This window comes from Aulonocara stuartgranti, assembly GCF_965226115.1.
Source record: "Aulonocara stuartgranti genome assembly, chromosome: 12".
NCBI lineage: Eukaryota > Metazoa > Chordata > Actinopteri > Cichliformes > Cichlidae > Aulonocara > Aulonocara stuartgranti.
Genome location: NC_138948.1, coordinates 17,456,219 through 17,478,426, shown reverse-complemented (window position 1 = coordinate 17,478,426; position 22,208 = coordinate 17,456,219). Strand labels below are relative to the sequence as shown.

At 39.2% G+C, this 22,208-nt stretch overlaps 1 protein-coding gene across 3 annotated transcripts in view; it reads right to left on the bottom strand.

Annotated features, from left to right (window-relative positions):
- The window catches only part of LOC309719044 (bone morphogenetic protein receptor type-1B-like), a 71,186-nt gene that overhangs the window by 37,469 nt on the left and 11,509 nt on the right, over nt 1-22,208 (bottom strand). Inside the window, exon 2 of one of the 3 annotated variants that reach the window (XM_082554829.1) lies at nt 9,515-9,571. The exons of 1 other annotated variant lie outside the window; for it this stretch is intronic. The gene's annotated coding sequence lies outside the window, so the exon portion shown is untranslated. Of the gene's footprint in view, nt 1-4,310; nt 4,330-9,514; nt 9,572-22,208 lie in introns of those variants that run through there. One more of the 3 variants, XM_082554831.1, reaches the window with a different exon arrangement.

Here is a 22,208-nt window from a genome sequence, read left to right as displayed (position 1 = left end):
TTACAGACTTTTAACATGTTGAACTCACGGTTGTCCATTCTATATTGCTGTCGCTTATTTCAGATATTTCTCTGATTTATGCTATGCACTGTCAATATAATACACTTTAAAATAATGTAGAAAAACTGCATTTAACTTGACAACATCCAGGGAACTGAAAAAGATGGAAACATTTGGAAAAACTCAGCTCATTGATGCTGCTCACCTGCATGTTTCCATCTCTTACTTGCGTTTCCTTTTTTTTGCCTCATTCCTTCTGTCATTCAGTCACGCTTTGTTTCCCATTACTCTCTCTTAAATGCATGCACACATACACATTCTTTGTTCGCTACTGCCTGATAACAGGCAGTCATTCATACCAACTCATGACCTCTGACCCTTGAACCTTTAGGTCTAAATACAGAACTGAGGGACCAGTCACGCATTTGCTGACGGTGACATCTGATACAGAAATGCACACACATAAATCAACAAAAGTTACGGTAAAAAATGTACAAATTTAAAATTCCATTGGAACAGTCTTATATGCAGCATCAATGATTAAATGAACTAGTGAATGATTGAATCATTAGATCATATGTAGATACAGAAATGACTTTAACGCTATAGGGCTAATTGGATATCCTGCATTATACTGCGTGACTTCGCTTTCAATTTATCAAATTTGCAAGTTAAAATAATAAAATGGATGTCAGCTAGAAGACACATTTTTTTCCAGTTTTTAGAGACACAGATGGCTAAAACTCTATATGTAAAATATCAAATTATATCAGTATTAAAAACTTACACTTCGCCTGCTAATAATACTACCATCCCTACTATTATAGCTACAAACAACAATAACAGCAACAGCTACTTTTACTTTCTTTAAAAAAAATTTTGCGTTTGATATTTCAGTGTGTGAAGAAGTGTGGATTATTAAAATGGTGACTTTACCATATGTTGAGAAACTTTGTAAATTAAAAAATCCAAATCTAGTGGCCAATTTCGCAGTAAACTAATACACCCTGGCAGCTGCCAAAGCATTGATCATTTACACGTTTGTCTTTGAAACACACATACGTCGATGATCTACAACATAAGCGTGACAAGCAATTACTTACTTCCATACAAAACTTAAAATTTACTGAGTTCATTTTTATTTGTGAAATATTTTGCATCCGAATGTTAGTTACATTCAAAATCCATTATGCGCTACACAAAAGGGAAGCAGACACACAAAGCACAGAGACAAACATTCATTTGCATCTCCCCCATCTCTATCCATCTCCAGCCATGTCCACTGGCACACATATTAGGCAGGTGTGGGGTCAGTGTTAGGGTCAGAAGCCTCGGTCCAGCTCCCAAATATAGTGCTTCCACTATTCAAGGATCCGTAAGTTCAGCGCAGCTTCTCGTATGACCACCATGGGCCCTTTATGTGTGGGGAAAAAAGCAAAAATACCTAACACACAAAACAAGCATTCATCAATTCAGCACAAGTATTTACGCTCATGGACTACATTTATACATGTAGGTCAATCAGTGGTCATGGACGAAGTACAAAGAACATTATGACAACAGTGTGTGTTACACAGTCTGCCCCATCTACCTGCCAGCTATCAGAAAACATGAATGCTAATGTCTGCTAGCCTCTGTTCCCCAAACCTTGACCCACACCTACTTTTCTTCATGTTTCTGTTCTTCTTTCTCCCTCGCCTTTGCTGACCTCTACCCCATAGTTTGTAAAAGAGGACCTATTCTGTGAATGAAACATAACACTGCCACTCTGACCTCCAAGAATGGCCTTTGCACTCCAAACTAGTGACTTTAACACATAGAAACATGCTCATCACGAGTGGGGGTCTATTTGTTGCACACAGAGCCTGTAAAATATTTGTTTTTGCCTTTGGTGGCTGTGCAGTGAGAGTATGCGTTTCCACATATGTCACGCATACTAGAGAGAGAATTCACCACTTTGACACAATGAAAAACACTTAGCTTGATTTGTTGCCATAGTGAACAGCTTTTGACTAAAGGTGATCTAATGTTATTAGTATTACTATCCGTTTGCTCAAATCAGTTTTGTAACTGATTGACAGTGCTGCATGGGTAAAAGACATTGAAAGGGAGCACAAAATCCTAAATATTACTGCAGAAAAGAATCTGATCTGAAGATCAATCACACATCTGTTCAGCAAATGGCAGAGACAGCTTCTCTTGTTATGTGCTTATAAATAACAGAGCTTTTCAGCTACAGATAAGTAACGCATGTGTTTAAAGAGGGTACAGCTGGAGAGGCCTTTTAGAAACCTAGACTTGAGTTTATGATGAAGTCAGACTAAAGTGTATTTATGTTATTAGAAAATCTACAATCCCATATCCAATCAAGTTGGGACAATGTGTAAAATGTAAATAAAAGAAGAGTGCAATGAGTTATGAGTATGAGTAATAACCACAAAATATATCAAATGTTTAAATTGAGAAATTCTACTATTTTATGAAAAATATTTTATTATTTTAATTTAAATGGCAGTAGCACCTCTCACAACAACATGGCTTTGCAGTAAAAGCATCGATGTGCTGAACTGGTCTGCCAGCACTTCAGGCCTTTCACAAACTGAAAACCTTTGGTGCATCATGAAACATGAATATAACCATGACCAAATAGAAATGATGCATAGCTCGAATCCTATATCGGTCAGGAATGGGACAGGCTACGCAGTGGTAAGCATGGCCCGGCCCCAAATTTCTTAGGATGTGTTGTTGCATCAAATTCAAATTCATTTTCTCAGTTTTCCCATGTGCTGCTTTGTACAGATGTAAATTAACTTTTTAACCTAGTTTAGTACTTTTGTGGGGGGGGTTTGATATGTTTTCTGTGATGATTGGTCCGCCAGCACCTCCGCACCTGGCACACAATGCAGCCAACCCCTACAGCTCCTCCTGCAGGTGGTGGGCCTGCAGGACGATGGGCCCATTTCCCTTTTTCGGGCTGTGCCCGTCTGGGCACCATGGTCTAAGGCATCCCCAGGCCTGGCTCCTGAGTGGGGCCCTGGGAACCATATTCTGGGCAGGGTGAACTGTACCCTTGATGTTCTACTCATAGGGGTCTTCTGAATCACTCTTTGTCTGCTCCTTCACCCAAGACCAATTTGACATGGGAGACCCTACCAGGGGGCAAAAGCCCGCAGACAACATAGCCCCTGGGGTGCCTTGAACACACAGACCCCTCCACCATGATAAGATAGCGATTCGCAGAGGTGTTTCTGTGTTCTATTGGGGAAAAAATATGGATTTCATGACCTTTGCAAATCATTTAATTGTGTTTTTTACCATTTTGCAAATGCCGTTATATAATATTGTATAACTTAAAGGTCGGAACCCTGTCTGCGGAAGTGGATACATGAGTTCAATAACAGAATCACTACTGTATAGTATTATATAGCTTATAGTATTGATGACTGTGGAGGCCATCTGAGTCAAGTGAAATCACCATCATGAGTCAAGAAACTAGTCTGATATGATGCTCTGTTTGAACTTCAGCAGGTTGTCGTCACCGTGTCTACAGGTCCAATTGCATTAAGTGGTTGTCATGGAACCGGCTGACTAGATGTTTGCATTAACAAGCAGTTGAACAAGTGTGCCTAACAAAGTTTGTAGTGAGTGTAAGTTGTACCATGCTCTGGCATGTGCGTGCATATACCAACATATGGGTGAATGTGTTGTCTGCATGTTACACTAAATCAGGTGTAGAGCACAATCAGTTCACAAACCTAATCACTTTGTGTTTACGCCATGACAATGAGGTGTCAAGCGTTCAGCCAACTCAGATCAAATTCCTCACTAGGTTTAGAGTCACCACCTCTTACGGCATTACATTGTTGTAGTTCTTGCTGCTGTGGTCTGTCTTAATCATTTTCCCTTGTACATTAAAAAAGATATCTATGTGTAGTGTGTGTGTCTGTGAGTGTGAGTAGGTGAGCTGTTGCAACATTATTGGTTATTCTAGAAGATCGGCCTGTGACATTTAATAACAAGCTGCTGTCTTTTCATCTAAAATACCAAGTGATCCAGCTCAGTATCAGGTGCAGGGAATAGATGAAGCCCTGAACTAGCCCGACTTCACATACACAACCACACATGCACATAATGGCTCTACTTTGGTCTTCAACAATGCCACATTTGTCTAACAGCTGATCTCCACATGATAAGACAATATATTAGGCAGAACATCCCCCGACACACACACACACACACACACACACACACACACACACACACACACACACACACACACACACAAGTCTACAGATGGCTATCATATTTACATAATCATCAGTTGTGGGTGAGACTGTCACGATCTGTGTGGTGTTCCCAGTGGTATTTGAAGCAATTATTCTTTGATGGGCCTGTGTACACAAACACACAAACACAGTGTATATAAATACACTAAAAGACAGTTAAGAAAATGGGGTGGAAACAAGCACAAACACAAACTGAAATCACCTCTCACAGACTGATCCCCCGGTGACAAAGCAGTCACACGCACACACGTAAAACACACGCACAACCTGACCCCACTACCCCTCCCTACGGTGTAGAGAAATTACTGCCACCTGAAGCGGAACCCCCCGTCCATCATGGGAGGCCCACAAAGCCCCACAGGTGTCCTTTAACATGTCCAACAGTCCCCTCCTCCCCCCCAGCTCTCCATGTGTCCATTCATCTGGCTGCAGTGGAAGACATCAAAACAAAACATCCCTGGGGGGAAAACCTCAAAGCTAAACATGCACATGAATTGCTCTCTGGTGAATGCACAGCTTGGTGCTTCCAACACTGTGACAAGACAATCAGTCTATTAAATGTAGATCTCGCAAGTAGAATGTTTAGGCTACGCCCACACTAATGCGTTTTCGTTTGAAATCACTGAAATCAGACGAAAACGCCGTTTAAAAATCTATCCGGGCTAGTGTGGACGTAGCCTTAGTCAGAACAGCAGTTTCCCTGTCAGATCTTTTCTTTTGCACCTTTTTTTTTTTTAAATGATATGCTGCACAGTTTAACTACAGTATTCTTACTTTGTTTACTTCTAATCTCTAATCATCTCTGGTGTCTGTGTGTATTTGACCTGTAGCCAGTAACCAAAGCACAAAACCCCACATCTTGACCAGATTTGTAGCGTGAAGATGAACACGGCGAGTTATAAGCAACAGGTGGAAATCACTCCAAACCACAATGTGTTTCTGAACATTTCGTCTGGCTGTGGTTTAAAGAAATGTCACTAAATAAAACTAAATTTGCTTAAAATGGAGTTAAATAGAGCAATCACCATTTTGCGCTAAATAGCATTGAAGTGAAAAGTACAGAAGAACCGGCCAGGTCCAGTCACTCTACATTACCAGGCAGCGGGCTGACGATACGCATGGCACCAAACAAATGTTAAATCATTGTCAAAGCTTTCTCTGCACTAAAGTTGTGTGTGGGTATCTACTGCCAAAAGCTAAAAGAAATAATAATAATATTTAAAAGAAAAAAAAACTCCATGGGAACATACAGTCTTAAGACAACAGCTGTGCAGATATTGTGCACAGGTAATGAGACAGGCAGGCAGGGATGAAGCAGCGATTGCCAGAGACAGAAACACAGACAGGGAGGCAGTCAGTTTTAGAATAAACACCGGAGCTCTCAGTGTCGCCCAGGAAGAAATTCTTTTCTTTGATGTCAAGCCACGTGACCTTGCAGCAGTCTGAGGAATTGAAGCACTGTCCAAACAAATGTCAACACAGCTAACACCCTCAAGGTCAACGTGCGTGTGCCTTCAGTCTAAATTTTTGGTGTGTGCATGCTGAGAAGATGGTGGGGGAGGGACATGTACCCAAAGGCTTGTGGACTTGGACTTATTGATCTATATGTTTAAAATTTACAGATGGTATTTTAGAGAAATAAGGCTTTTACTTTACTTTTAGTTTACTTACATTATGCTTTTAGTTGCATTTATTTGTGTCCACTCACTCTTCTTTTTTTCTTGTGCATCCTTTTTTATAGCTCCAGCAAACTGCTTTTATGAATTATCAGTTGGTTTTGAAGCCAAGAATCTATAGCTGGAAATAATGTTGAGTTTCTATGTATTCAGTAAATGCTAGACTACAACAAGCTAGCTACTACTAGCATAAAACACCAAACTGCCTACTGAGATGTCAGTGATTGAGCTGTATTAGTTATTGTGCACGTCCAAAGTGTAGGTTCGGTTTTTAGATGGAATAAGAATTTTAAAAAGCAATATCTGCATCTGTTTTTATGTTTTTATCTTCACTGCTTACACTTTTCTGTTACTTACATTTATTAAATGTTGATGGCAATTTAAAAGTAGGGGTTTTTTTTGAGTATAAAGTGAATGGCAATGTATTATACTATAATTTTAAATAAATCTGAGTATTTCCACATTCTGTGACATGCATGTAATACCATTGTGTCGCTATATATGTTAATAATTTAAAATGCATTAAAACATTAAGCATTTAGTGATAGATTTTATTTATATATTTTGCTTTTATTTTGTCAGATCAGGTCAGGCCATAATTTAAATAATCACACATTTTTGCACTAAAAACTCATTATAGTATTAGACTAGCTTATTACCTTAAATGAGTGATATAACTAACTTATGCTTACAAATGCTTTAAGAAAAACAGAAACACCTTCTTTTGTCACCGGAGAACACGATACATGTAAGTGTGCTTTCTGTTTTGGCTCATCACAGATGAATGACTCCAGAAACCACAATGGTACTGCTACACTTTGAATACAATCCTCTCACTGCTAGTAAACAGTGGTGTCCCATTGCAGTAGTTTATTTAGGAGTCTGTTCTAACCCAAACAGGATTATGTCAAAATCCACTGCTCCCTCTTTTAGATCACTAAGTACTTTCTGCTGCCGCTATTGAACACTGTGCTGATGGAGCAAATGAACACCTGTTTGTGGAAAATAAAGCAACAGGGAAGCAAAGAGAATGAAAAGGGAAAAGTGTGGCAGTCAGAAAAACATTTCCAGAAACCTTTCAAGAAAAGCACTTAAGATCTGTCAGATAAAACTTAGGTTGAGCCTGTGAAACCTTAAAATATTTACTGAACACTTGAAACTTTAGAATGCACATTCGCCATCTTTAACATGGGAGAACTTGGTTTTGCTTTGTTTTTGGTGAATGCAAGATTTAGTCAGTTATACTAAGGGAAACAGAAGAATTTCAGCTGAATAGAAATGCTTCCTGGGTCTTGTTATAAGCCACTATATCATGACTTGAAATACACACTAGTACATTCTTCCCAGTGGCTGCACGTTGGGAACCCTGGAGCTATACTCAGAAAATACAGGCAATCTAAAGGCCCCAGTGTTACAAATCACTATTAACACTCACATACGAGGCAATTTGCTTCTAACATTCAGTTTCATCTGCTAAGGTCACCAATGTCAGCTCACTATTTTTATAGTTACCATTCTAGAGAAATAATTGGAACAAAAGTATTTATCAGTTGAAGAGCTTATTGCACACAGTCTGGCTGGTATCTACAACAAAAGCACAACAGACGCCATTGGAGTGAGATGTAATGGAAAAGCACCAGGAAGCTTTTTTTTCTTCATCTAGAAGTTCATGACCTCACCAATGGTTATTTCCCTCTTCATTTACACTTATGTACTTCACACACACACACACACACACACACACACACACACACACACACACACACACACACACACACACACACACGCACGCTGGTGTCTCCAATCTGCAGCGTGTACCTCAGGGTAGAGCCCTGCTATGGTGTAAGATGCTGTTGCCAGCACACCTGTGTGTATATGTGGGTTCACTTTTCTGTCCCTGCAGTTGTGAGTGTGTCAGGTTGTAGGTGTGCACATGAAAACATCTCCTCATGTTACAGCAGTAATGGCTCTGCTAAAACATGTGTCTCCCACTCAGTGGTTCCAGGCTGCTGTGTAATACAGGCCCTGCAACTGACTCCACTGAAGGCTCGACACCTTCCTTAAAAAGGAGCTAACCTACTAATCAAATGAGTTTGAGCACTCTGGTTAGACATTTAACATTTAAATACTGCATGACATGGATTTGGAAACATGACATCTACAGCATTAAGACATCAGTCATAACCACTAGAGTCAAAAGCCTTCAGTTGTTTTGTTTATATTCATCCTCACATGTCTACTAATTCAGTTAGACTAAATCATCGTTTCTATCTACAACAGTTCACATTTGGCAGCATGGAATTGTTCTGGTCCCCCTCTGCTCTTCCAAACACATGCAAGAGAAGGCAATAGTAAGATACCTCCCGCAGAACACAACAAGCATCACTGGCAACGGATATGTCACTAATAACCCAGGGTTGCAAAAAGGCTTGCACATGTGCGGCAACTGTAGGCAGGATTAAGCGACATACATAGTCTGCCTTTTGTACGCAAGATTTGCACAGAAGGGTATAAGCTAAGCGGCCACTTGATGTGGGTTTGCAATGACATCAGATGCTATCAGCTGATCTACCAGGACAGTGGCAGACTGCCTTTGAGTTTGTAGTCTATCTATAACAGAATGTTCATTTTTGTCAGTCTGGGTCCATGATTAATATAATTCATAAAAACAAGAAGCTAACAGAGGTCAACGGCAGAGACTTCAGATGAGAATTTCATTTCACTGTATATACATAACCACGACTACCGTGTTTTGTTGCATTACCAGCTGCTTCTAATTTAGGTCTGTATTTTTATATATCAACTCAGTCATGTATATGTTGATAGCATAAAGTATCAGTAACAATCAACTATGTACATGGTCTCCTTATCCTTTGTTGCACACTTTCACACCATCTTGTGTGATAGATAAGTCATCTGTATCTTGTAGTGTGGCCAGAACAACAAAAAAAAAAAAAAGGTTTTGACTTAATACCATTTTGCCTTCAGTTGTTTAGTGTTTATATTCATCCTCACATATCTACTAATTCAGTTAGACTAAATCATTCCTCCTTGTATGTGGCCAGGACAGCCTATAGACGCACTCGTATCTCTCTCCATTTTTACCAGCAGCAGTTTGTAGGTCTGCCTGCCACATTCACCAAAACAGAAATCTGAATGTATCTGAACCTCAGGGGCCACCTGACAAAAAGCTTTTTTGATAGCAACCTTGCTGAGGTTACCACTGCACTGGATATTTGGTTTGATTCAATTTCCTAATAGACTAGCAAGTGATTATGTAAACAAGAGGGGAGCTTGTGAACCTTGAGTAAGATGTTTTGGGTCAAGCTTAATGTAGAGCTATTTATGAAGGACATGTTATCACTATCTTTGTGTTGCCCTAGGCAAACTTTGAATTTCAGACAAACATGAAACCGTGTCCATTTACTGCCGTCCTTTTTAGGCATGTCCACTAGATACATTGTGGGTTATTTTAGTCAGAACAGTTTACTCCAGTTTTAAATCTTTGTATTTCCAGAAAAATCCTAGTGATATGAATGATTTTTCTCTTACCAGCACTTGTAAGCCAACTTTTGTTGGTAGGGAGGGCTGATCACACTTCTACAATCCCTGTGTGCACACAAACGAAACACAAATAAATCAGTCTTCACTTTACAAAAGCATATTTAAAGGCACTTAAAATTTTAGCATTTAGTTTTTTGTAATCCAGACAGCCAAATATGCCAAGGACAGCACCATTTTAAGACATCTAGGAACTGAAGGGTGTGGATGTACAGAATCTCACCTGTAAAGATGGAAAATTAAGCTCAAATAAAAATCCTTTATATAAACATAACACATGGGTGTTTCTATTTCTTCATCTCTAAGAAAAACACAGCCTCAAAAAACGGTAATTTAAACTGGATTCATTTCACACGGCGTCCATTTTTATTACCCCCCTATAAACCATTCCAGCCTTATGGTTACAGAGAGAAACAGGGTGTGCACGTGTGTGTGTGCAGAGAGAGACAGTATACAGCTTACTCTGTGCATCTGTGGCCTTTTCTACATACGGTATCCCCCACAGTCAGAACAACCACTTGACAAAGAGGTCACTTCACGTTAGGTGTTAAAAAGGCCAGACTGCTCATAAATCAAAGCTTCTACAAACTTAAATGCATTTCTCAAGCAAGCAGTGGAAAAAGTTTGAAATTCACTCCAATAAAGGTTAATGACAAAGATAAAGATGCAGGTATTTGCTGTGGGTCAAAAATATTAAGAATGAAGATAAAGTCTACCTTTAAGCTTTCTAGCCTTGTCATGGCTTAAGCCTTATCCAGATTAAAATAAAGTGTATTTTCAAATATACCTTTAAAGATGCCACACCAAATTTCTTATTATAATTATTATTGTGACAAATAAACCATGTGTTTGTTTGCAGAGCCAAGAGACAGAAGATAACGAATAGTAATGATCACTGCATCGATAAAATATGACTACCGTAATTGTCGGGCTATAAGCCGCTACTTTTTGCACAAGCTTTGAACCCTGCGGCTTTTAGTCAGGTGCGGCTTTTCTATGGATTGTCCATGATTTTTGTCATATCGTAAGACGATTTGTTTTGTTTGTTCCGCTGTTGTACGGCACTACGTTGCCTGGCGGAAGGATCGGGGTTCAAGAGTGGTATGTTAGTCACATGTCCGTCCGCCAGGCAACGTAGTGCCGTACGAAGTAGCGCGAAAAACAAACTTCAAAGTAGTGCTACGCGTTCAGCGGGAGGCGTGGATGATGAGCGGCGATAAACTTGCGAAAAGAAAGTTATGCCCAACTCCACCGGTGGATTCTGACAGCGTGGAAAAGTGTGAAAACATCCATGATCACCAACGGATTTTGAAGGGCTGGACTGCTGCATGATGGAGAGGAGGACACCGCCACGGCCCTTCAGAGGGTGTTAGACTCTGACACTGACAATGAGGATTTCTTTGGTTTTGAAAGTGACAACGAAGGAGAGAAGCGGAGAGTGGATGACGAAGCCATCCTGAGCCTGTTTGTATCCGACACTGGAGGAGAGGACTTTGGTGGTTTTAGTGCGCAGGAAGAAGAGAAAGATGGTGGTGAATGACTGACTTTTCTTTTTGTCAAAGCTGTGTCACTGCACCTGAGCCTAAAAGGTAGTCCGAATCTATTTTTCTGGTGTGCTGTAGGCTACTGTTATGTACTACATGTGCAAATATGTACCCATAACTTGTTTTTCAAAATATTAATAAAAGTGATGTCTCCAAACAGCCATCTCTTTCCTGACAATTCCCTTTGTGCATATTCTCTTACATATGATAAGTCAACATTGAAACACCTGCGGCTTTTAGTCAGGTGCAGCTAATGTATGTACAAAACAGGATTTTCCCCTGATTTTAGCTTGTGCGGCTAATATTCAGGTGCGCTTTGTAGTCCGGGAAATACGGTACTTAACCCAAGCCCAGGCTCGACTTCAAGAGACGGAGATTTATGGAGTAAAAATTAATTGGGTAGACTCATATTTTGGCAGCTGTTCTCTCTAAAGACAGACAGCATTTGTTTAAAACAGGCTGAGCTGAGACTGGATATTGGCTTAGGGCAAAACCAAATAAAATGAGAATATCTGTACAAGTTGGACCAAGGACGTCTTTGTTTACACCATATTTTATCAAATAAAATAATTATATCTGTTTCAGCTTGACATGACCTGAACAGTGAAGGAAAATAACTCATAGCATGACATGGCCACTTTCCAACCTCTTGAAAAATGTCAGCATTAATATTACGATGTGAGGATCCAGTGTGAGGAAAATATCTTCAGAGAGCCTCTGATGTGAGGTATGTGAAAAGCAGAAAATGCCACTGTGGGTGTCAGTTTGCAGTTCAGCCTTCAGGTATCAAAAAGCAGGCGTGTTATGGCGAGGGCCAGGCTGTGTGCCAGACGGTTGTTTCTAAAAAGGATCAGTGAGGAGGATTACTGCTCAAATCCCTTCTTTGAGTTCCTACAAACTGTTATTTCACTCTCTGCTTTACAATAGGCAATGAAAACACTGACAGGTAGGGTGACTTGAGAATGGCAGCACCAGAAACGCGCATGAATGCAGACAGATGGCATCTCAGCTGTTTACTTCACTTTTTTCCTAAAATGTTCCACAAAAGTTTTACTGAAAAGCATGTTTTCCCATCCACTTAAAACGTGAGACATAAGAAAAAGATGTGACTGTGTAACTGTGAACGTGGTGCAATCGAATTGCAGCATATTTATGTTGGAACTGATATAAAGCCATAAATAAAAAAGGGTGAGGTACATGCCTCATGTTCAGACAAATTCAGCTGACGTATATACCTCAGGTTTGCATGCCATGATAATCATCACAATATTCAGCATTTCAAAGAACTTTACTCATTAAAAAAGACTAAAGCAGTCGTGTGAAAAACTGAAACATTGTGTCTTATCATAATGCCACAATCTTCCCAGGAGTGGACGTCCCACCAAATTCGCCCCACCTTGAGATTATGAAATATTTAGACACATTAACAAAAAAAAAATAACCAAAACGAACTCTTCAGACTTCAATTAGCATGCTAAGCATTAAAGTTCATTCAGTGTGGCTTGTTTGACAGGATAGCCAGAAGAAAGCTTCTTCTTTTTCTAAAAAAGAACAACACACTGGCTTAGGTTTGCAAAGTTGATTTTAAACAAACCATTTTTGCGCTGTCTGTTAAGTGGACAAAGGACAGATGACACCGAAGTGGAGATGTCTGACTATGCACAGTCCAATGTTTGACAAAAAACCCCAAACCAAAACAAAAACAACACAGTGTATCAGCACAAACATCTCATACCAACTCTCAAGCACGATGGAGGAACAGTGGAGATTTGGGTTTCTTTTGAAGCCACAGGACCTGGGCAACTTGCAGTTATCAGGCTGGTCACAAACTTCTCTAATATGAAAGTATTATCTATATTGTCTATACCAAAGAGGCCATCTGTCTAAAAGCAACAGCACAGCAGCAAATCTATGACAGAATGACTGAAAAAGAAAAGAATCAAGCTGCTGCGATGATCGAGTCAGAGTCCAGACCTCAATTTGACCTAAATGCTCATACTGGATGTGAAGGGAGCCTTGCCTGTCTGAAAACCTCAGTGAACTGAAACAATGATGTGGGTAAAGATTCCTCCACAATGATGTGACAGACTGAAAGTCCTACAAAAAAAAAATGTTTATTTCAAGTTGTTGAGGATGTTTCTACAAGCTATTGTAAATCTTAGGGTGCACTTCATTTTTGAGTGCTCTGAAAACGTTATTTTCCATAGGACTGTATATAGACGTAAACTTCTCTGCAGACCTGCTGCTTATTTTTGAGTAAACTATAGCATTGATGCTGAAATAAATCAATTCTATTATGGAAAAAAATGCATTTATAGTATTGTGGCCAGTATCCAATTCTAAAATTGTCATAAAATCTATTCCAATCTGAAACCATTAAACATACCACCCACACTCCAACATCGGCAGAGCTTAACAGTGCGGCCACAGAGAATTTAGTAAAACCTAAAAAGCCATTAAAAGAAAACACATGATCAAATTTATGTGAGTCCATAAATAGTCAAATTTCTGAACAGAAGATTTATTCATACTTTTGGCTAATGTGGCAATCACTCAGCAAGCCTGGCCATTTAACCCTAAAGTCACACATTACTGCTGAGAGGCACTTCTGTTGGCTGGTTTCTTTCTCTCTCATATACAGACATTTACATTTTGCTCTGTATTTTCTGTAACCTAGCTAGTATGGAAACTATCAATTCATTTATTAGCCATAAAGGCATTAAAAAGCGACGCTTGGGAACGAGACAGAACTTATAAATGCCAATTTTTTTCAAGTAATTTTCAAACTAGACTCAGTGGAAAGTCGGCGATTTAGTGAGTAGGCGATCAAAGTGATACTATGGAGGACAGACTATTTTACCCAGCTAGAAAACAGATCTTACACACAGACAGATTTGCATGCCACTTTAAAGTTGCTCTGTATCAATGCACATAACTCTTTAAATCCAAAGAGTTATGTGAAGTGCAACACAATGTCAAGGATGTTCATATTTTTTGTTTCTTCTTCTTTTTTTTTAATTCTTTGATGAAAAGCATTCTCAAGATCCGTTTATGAGACAATAGCAATATCAGCGCCAAACATGGAGCTTTAATTGTCTTGGGCAAGCCAACTCCAATAAAATCCAGGCAGCCATATTTTGCAACTCGACCTCAGCTGAACTATCTCCCCTTCAAACAAAAATTTTAAAATGTACTGTTTCCATATCTCTATAACATGTTATTACTGAAAATATTTATACTTCTTCTGGCAGATGACAGTCTGACATTGACTGACAGGATTTACCTTTATTCTTCAATAAAGTGTAGACCACCTTGCTTGCAACACATGCCAGAAACTGTAGAGTGTGTTTGTATAAGTTTGACTGACACATTCACTATGGCAACTGACGTGATTTGTTTCCCCAGAAAACACCCCCAGAGGTGCGAAGTACAGTATAGAGCCGTGAACAGGTTAGACCTGTGTGTCTGCAGATGCATGCGTATGTGTGAGAAGGTCACTGCAAATTGAATTTTAGGAGGTGTCTGAGATACAGAACAGCAGTTTGAAGGATATGACTCATTACTGCCTCAATAGACCCCTCAGTGTTTAGCCGCAACTTGGAGAAGCAAGGGAAAAAAAAAATCTACTTACCAGCCAGGTTACCAAATCTTTCCCACCTGTTAGCTCTGAAACTTTTTAAAAAAAATTTTCATTTCAACATTGTGAGGCAAAAAGATGTCGTATGGAAAGGCAACTTTAAAAATAAAATGCATCAAATTCACTGTCTATTATGATTAAGTGCATTTTTTTCAGTACATAACATGAACAGCTGAGTCTATTTGGATAATTAAATTGTCCCACTTATAGTTTTACAACCAGATTCGTGACTTTTTCCAGGACAGATGGTTTAAATGTCAGATGGGTTGTGCGCCATAGACTAACCAGTCTCTCTCTGGAAGTCTTTAAAACAATTAGGAACATTATTCCGAATCCATACCAAATCCCATGAGGGAGACATCTGTGTGATCACAAATGATTTTTGCAGCAGAACATAGAGCCAGAGTGAAAACAACTGTCTTCAGCAAGAAGAACAGCGCAACAACAGACTGTATAACACTGATCAACCTCATCAAGTCAGAATTCCAAAAAGGAAAATGACTTCAAATCTGTCCAGAGAGCCTGAGAACGGTTAAACTCAGACTTAACTTTTGTGATCTCATCTCATCTCTGATCTACTGTAGGCTGGATATATGATTACCTACATGGAAATTGCTTTTTTAGAAATAAAACCCAAAGCTTTGAAATATTTACAACAGCAAGCAGGTTAAAGTTGGAAAAAAAAAAAAAAACAGAGGCTGATATTCAGTATTGTCAGAAAAATCTTGATGTTTACAGATGTTTGCCTTTGAAAGTTAACTCACTGTTTAAAATCAACTTTGAGCATTTAGAGGTTTTTTTAGCTCTTGTACTCACACCCTGCTATTCTAACGTCATCTGACAAAGGAAAAAGATGAGAAATTATTTTCCAGTATCACAGAATGTTTTTCAGAGCTTTTATCCATTTCTCTCATTTTCCATGTGTTCTTCCATGGAAACCCTGTTTTTATTTTAAGCTGGTGCCTTGCTAAAAGAGCTGTGATGTGGGGCTTTTACTTGCAAAACAATGACTTAAAGATCCAAACTGTTAAAAATTCAGCAACAGCATCATCCTGCTGGTAAATCTTATCAGACGTCACTTCTCTTTTTGTCTTCCCTATGCCTCTTTAAACACAACAAAAACAACAACCACAGTGATATACAACACCACAGTGCACCCACTGCAAAATAAATACATTCACTGCTGAGTTCAAAATGCCCATAGTGACTCTAGGCTATGCCGACTGGGTCAATTGATTTTAAAAGAATTTTAAGCTCTAGAACCAAGTATTTTTAAGATTAGTTTAAAGAAAATGCCCTGCTTTACTCCTGCTACCAATGTTTTGGCTTATTTCCACATAATATAAAATAACTTGCTTTTCAATATCTCTGTTTGGATGTCTTACTGTAATATACAAACATCTTATGTGTGTCCCCAAACAGATTTTGAGCCACCAAATTTGGCACACACGCGCATCTTCAGCCCCTGGAGGTTCTTATCTATATCAAAAAATATAATGATGTCATCATTTAACCTAGCAACCACCAACCAATGGGCTATAGTGACCCACTTGTAACATTTACGCAGCTATAACACCCCATGAAAACATTGCATCTTTTTTTTTTATTTCACAGCATTAATGTCTAATTTACATCTCCACATCTCATATTATCATGTCATCACGTTCCCTACCAACATCCTTACAATTGAATAAAATTTAATTTAATTCATTTTGTTTTTTTCAGATAGTGCCAAATAACAACAACAGTCGACCCAACGATTATAATAAAATGATATTGATAAAGACTGTAACATGGGAGTGTAGTACTTTATCCAATATGAGATCCATTCCCATAAAGCCATCGTGCTAGAATGTGAAAAAGAACAGACACACTGTGACAGTGTCTAATGCTTAACTTTGCTGTTTTTGCTGAACCTTCTACATATGTTTACAAGTATACAACAATGTGTTATGGGCAGGGTTAGAAGACGTACTAAGAAAAAACAGACACACAAGAAGACAGAAAAACAACACTGAGAGGTAAGAAGAGGGGCACAGTAAGCAGAAACACGCAAAACTAATTCATAAGGGATGAAAGCCAATCTTGCAGGAGAGCCACTTTACCTTGAGAAGGCCTTGTGGCAACAAAGAGCACCCACAGCCTCCAGATTATCCTTAATTTCCTGCAGCAGAAGGCCTGGCTATGGCAAGTTTTCATTGCTTAATTACATACATTTGCACAGGGTCAGAGAAAGGTTTGGAATGAGTTCCTGGGACCCTGCATGGCACAGCAGCATCCCTGCCAAAAGGGATATGAAAAAGCCCAACAGAAATCTCTGTGAAAAACAATACAGTGCTGTTGATTTTCATACTGTACAAGTAAGATATGTAAAGTCATGTGTTAGCCTGATATATATTGACCACTTTGCATGTTTATATAGATTGTTATAGTGATGGAAGGTTTCTAAGAGAGAAAAATACAGACCAGCATAATGCAAAGCAGAGAAAATGATCCCAAATCTAGTCTACAAACTTCTTGGAAGTGCAACAAAGATTGTGGACATTTCTGAGTAACATGCTACTACGTAGGCATTTTAATTATTTAAGTCAGTCATTCAAAGCATTCATTGTTTTACCAGCTGTGTGTTACAGTTTCTATTTAGATTTTATTTGACATCCATCACCTGCCTCTGTTAAGTTTACATTCACCCAAAGGAACCTCTCACATTTGTATGTGCCAGTCTGAGCTTATTAAACCTTAAAACAGAAGTTTGGTCAAACTGATTGTTTTACTTTACATGTGTGCATTCCTTATTTCTAAACCATTTTTGTTCAGATGTCAAACAACATATGTAGCTAAGTCAAGTTCCTGGCACCGAAGCGTTTCTTATAGAACTAAATATCACTGACAAAGTAAACACTACACGAGTCAAGTATGAACAGGTGTCGCTCAAATAAACGACTTTATAAATGGCATATTGTACACAATAATGTAAAGTATCACTAGCATCTCGAGATTTTTTCAGTTCTAGTACTGACAGTGAAAGCAACTTCCTTAACACTGTTTTACATTTCAGAAAAACACACAAAGCAGGAAGAGCAGGTCTTTAAATCCACACTTTACAAGCACATTAACAAAGTAATACTCTTTTTTTAAATTACACTGGCAGAAGAGAGAATGATTCCTAATGTGTTGCATCAGCCAGAAAGGAGACTGTCTAATGTCTCTGTAATGTCTGAGTAAGAAACCATTCTAGCTGGCTGTCATGAGTCCGCTTACTTCTACATTTCTAAATCACAGGCCATGTTTGAGGTTGAGGAACGATTGGCAAATGTTTGCCTGAAAAGTTCTCACGCCAGTTTCCAGAGGTGGGACCAAGTCATTGTTTTGCAAGTCTCAAGTAAGTCTCAAGTCTTTATCCTCAAGTCTCAAGTGAAGTCTCAAGTAATGTCAGGCAAGTCCGAGTCGAGTCTCAAGTCACTGGTGTAAAAGTCCGAGTCAAGTCACAAGTCTTAAACTTTGAATTTCAAGTCCTTTCGAGTCTTTAAAAAAACCCCGAAAAAAAGCATGTTGCAGTTATATGCTAAATGTAAATATTAGACCATGTAATTTTAAAATCTGTGTTTTTCTCAACACATGACAAAATAGTGAACTTAGAAAATATACACAAATTGTGAAATTGCACCTCTATAAAATGCAGCTCAATTAAACCTAGCTCCAAGAATAATTTTCACCGACAGTTCTGAGATAAGCTGCATGTTATTCTTGGATGCGGTTGTAGGACCAGCTTTAAAATCGCATGACAAAAATATCATACATATTAAAAAAAACTGTATCACCAACGTAGCCTGGACAACATTTGCTAGTTAGATGAAGTCAGCTATCTCATCGTAGCATATTTATATGCATATTTATAATTATACGGTTCTTGGAGTGAGTGCACACACTCATGAAGTTTAGTAACTTCAGGTCACTGCAACAAGCCCAGGTACAGTTTACCGACGGATGGGTGCAGGACCTTGAAATGCACCGTGTAGAACGAAAGACCATCGTACCTATCATAAGTTTACCAGTCTCACAAATCGTCTTCATAAATACACATTCCTTAACCGTTTATTAATAGGACCTTTGAGCTCAACGGTAATTAATCAGTAGTGGAAATAATTTCTGGTACCCATCACAGAAATGTAGCAGTGACAATAATATTGTATGCTGTAATCGTACTGGGCAATTAGTGATACAAAAACCTGTTTTATCCTGTGAATAAAAGTATATGTTTTTGTCAATGTACCATAATAACAGAGGCGAAACGCAATATTGTGTCAGGACAATTCACTATTTATGCACAATAAATAAAGGAGCATAGGGCGACAATTTCTGTTCAGCGCCAGACTTGCTTGTAACCTATATCACCAATTATGTTATGAAAATGACGTATTAACTACTAAAAAACACTGACCTTCGTGTAAATGCTTGGAGCAGACTAACCTGTGAGCTGGAGTGTTCTGGGACGTTATATTTGATCTTTGAATGGCTGAAATCCAGTCGCCTCTTTGTTACTTCGGGAACATGGCTCGAACAATTTCTCTTCAACGACGTAATCCGATAACAACCGATCTCTTTACCCGTCGGCTTCCCGTGGCTGTCATGCGACCGGCTATTGCAGTTAATAATACAACAGCTTCTTGACATTTTTGTGTTTCTTTTTATCGCTGTGTGACTGATTTCAATTGAAAGCCTGCGTGCGCTAGTACCTCTTGCCACGAGTTCCCAGAATCCTTTGCGGTTTTACCCGTGAATGACGTCACATTTTCAATCTCTATATAATATGCATGTTAAGTTTTATATTTGGGGTGAAATATCAAGTCTTTTCAAGTAAACCGGTTCAAGTCCAATTCAAGTCCCAGGTCATTGGTGTAAAAGTCCAAGTCAAGTCACAAGTCTTAGAACATTTTTTCAAGTCAAGTCTAAAGTCATAAAATTAATGACTCGAGTCTGACTCGAGTCCAAGTCATGTGACTCGAGTCCACACCTCTGCCAGTTTCTAAAAGTCATCCTTTAACCTCTCAAAATGATCTTAAGTTTCAGATTTCCTGCCCGTCATATCCTATTACAGTTTAATAACTGCAGGGAGCAGCCTTTGAAGAAAAAATATCTGACTCTGAGTTTCAGTATGAGTGACAACACTGTCATGATTTTTTTTTTGTCAATTGTTTGTTAACGAATTAAACTCAAATAGTAATCCAACACAAATATTTAAAATTTCACCTTCAAAAGAAAAAAACAACAACACTAATTTGTCATATGAAATTGCCCACTAATTCATACATATCATATTACCTGTGTTCCACATCAGACCTTCTTAGACAACAAAGGACAGTCATATTGGGTGGATTTTGCTGCCCTACCGCCACCTCGCATCCAGGTGGCCGCAGACCTTGTAAATGGCTCCAGACGCATGGACTCTGTCCACCATCTGAAAATGATTAGGACTTTGCTTCGCTGAATACTGCTACAGCCTGCGGACTCAATTGCTGCAACACATTTTCATATGCAAAGAAACCAAACATGCCACCCAAACATTCCTCCATCCTTGCCGGGGATGTAAATCAGGAGCAAGCAACAGCATTCAGTTGCGTTTCCGAGCAAGGACAGGGGCTTGCACTGTGCTACAGAGCAGATGACCATTAGACAAGCAGCCTAGAAAATTTAAAGTAGAAAGTCACACCAAATGATTTTAGTTTACTGACTTTTGATATTTGTGTTATACATAGTTAAGTTACAGCAATGTGTGTGTGCACAGTATAAAGTTAAAACATATATTGTATGCATATACTACGTTATTGTCCATTACCTTAAGAATTTTCTTGCTTTGCCATTTGTCTTCATCTTTATTTCTCTTTTTTCCTCTCTCACTCACAGTCTCTTTCCTCCGTCCCTCTCCTCCACCCTGACATCTGATAGTGATTACAGCACAGCCTAAAAACACAACGCTCTAAACTCTCCATTATTGAGCGACTTTGTATCACTGACATAATTTGTTCATCTGCATGTACAATTAACGGACACATGCACAGGCCCCTTTAGGTTTATCCCCTACAAAAAGACGCTCAGGCACACGAACATGGTAACACGCACGCACGCACACACACACGCACACACCTTAATCATGCAATTGCATGCACTCTCTAACTCCTTCCACCCTTATAAACCCGTTTCAAGCACGACCCTCATCCTGTCCTACCCCATGTCCCCACCCCCCTCCATCCCTCAGCCAGTCCCCTGGAACAGAACAGTCACGGCTGTGTGCACTGTTGATTAGCTAGAACCTGAACCTGGGGGAAACACTGGAAAGCTCAGTGTACTTTATTGTGTTTCTCTTTCGGACAAAGGCAGTCTCTGACAACTTGGCTTTCCCCCGTCCTATTACCTTATCTTTTACTAATGTAACCCTAACATTAAGGCAACTTTCATTCCTACTAAGAGTCCTTTTTCTTTAACACAGTGTGGCCAAGATTTAGTGGAGAAAGGTAGAGATGAACAGAGCTGAGCTTCCAAGATTTGAGCCCTGGTGGAACAAGTGTGGATGTGTACAGCGGTCTCGGGTTGTAATTTTGGAGTGTTATGTGGTGACTTTTGGGCACGCAGGCAAGGGTGTGTGCATGAGGTTATTTGTTATGGCTAATTCCTTAATCCCACAACATGTGCCTGAAACCTGCAACAGATGCCTCTAAGGCGAAACTTCCAAGCGCACACAAGCATGCACACACACTTGCCGCACACACACCCACACATGCACAGAGAAGAAAACACATTGCATTGCTATCATTACTAGAAGCCCTGTGCAGAATGTCTGCTGCGGCCAGTTTTGCAGAACCAGGAGATCTGCAGGAGCAAGGTTTAGAGAACAGGACGCCCTCCTAGCCAGTAAGCTTTCCAAAAAAAAAGTAAAAAAAAAGTAAAGAAGTCTTCTCTACAGGACTTACAGGAACCACACAAACTTGGTTATGTCTGTCTGCCTCCTGATTTCTGTCACACTTCTGTCTGCTGCTTATTAAACTAAGTTTGTTGGCAGCAATACAGTGACTCCCAAAGCTATAATAGATACCAGTCATCTAGACGAAGCCAGGTGAACTGTGACTTTGTTTTTGTGAAATCTAGGATCTTTTAAAATTGTATAAAATAAGTTATGTGAGAACTGCTGGAACTTAATCATTTACAGTACTGTTGAATTTTGTAAAATTAGGTCATACAGTGGTTTAAAAGCTCTGAAGCATAAAGCTCATGGTGAAATAAGTGCTTGTTTTTGTTATTGTTGTAGAATATCATTTATTATTGTAATAAAACAGGTTAATTTTATATATATGATGTCCATCACCTTGCCTCTGCACAGGACATTTTAAGCCTCAACTGAATGTCATGCCACTACCAGGTCTTATGTCACCCATTACTAGAAACAGCATAAAGAAGCAGCAGAAAGCTGGCTGAGAACAAGTACGAACTGTGTGCCTTAAACGATATT